Below are 606 nucleotides of genomic sequence, written 5' to 3'. Positions count from 1 at the left end.
TACTGTATGTCTTTCTGGACCTGCTAATGACATACAATTCTTAATAAATGAGGAGTTCAGAGAAAATTCCGCTGCCATGAAAAGTAAAATGATAAAATGTTTTCATGAGGCCTTCGATTAATTCTCAACACATTTCTCAGTTTTCTCAGCTATTAATAACAATTAGCAGAGTTAACAGACGCGCTCCTCTATAACGAGGGTGGCTGTTTGCATTAATCTTGGGCTCTTGGCTCTTGGCTCTGGCTCCTGCTTGGATATGCCTCAGTGAGTCTAATGGAGGACAGTGCAGATGCCCGAGTCTCCATGAGTCTGTTAATTATGGTCAATTCGTCCTGCCTCTTTACTCTGTCTTAACCTTCAGCCTCGTCATTTGACTGTCTCGGTCATATCGCCCGCACCTGCACAGCATGTAGGAGGGCGAAGGAGAGGAAAGCACTTAAGCAGACTGTACCGATGTCCTTACTGTAGGAAACAGCAGGCTTCCTTTCATTCATGCTGAAGTGGAGATATGTAGTGATTGGGTTTACTGTAACAGCTTTGTTCTGATGGATTTAATTTTACTAAAGGATGGCATAAGGCACCTGTGTGTGTTGTGTTTTGGTTTGT

The sequence above is a fragment of the Sinocyclocheilus grahami genome, unplaced genomic scaffold (genome assembly GCF_001515645.1).
Source record: "Sinocyclocheilus grahami isolate Dianchi unplaced genomic scaffold, SAMN03320097.WGS_v1.1 scaffold473.1, whole genome shotgun sequence".
Classification (NCBI taxonomy): domain Eukaryota; kingdom Metazoa; phylum Chordata; class Actinopteri; order Cypriniformes; family Cyprinidae; genus Sinocyclocheilus; species Sinocyclocheilus grahami.
This window is presented reverse-complemented; position numbering follows the sequence as displayed.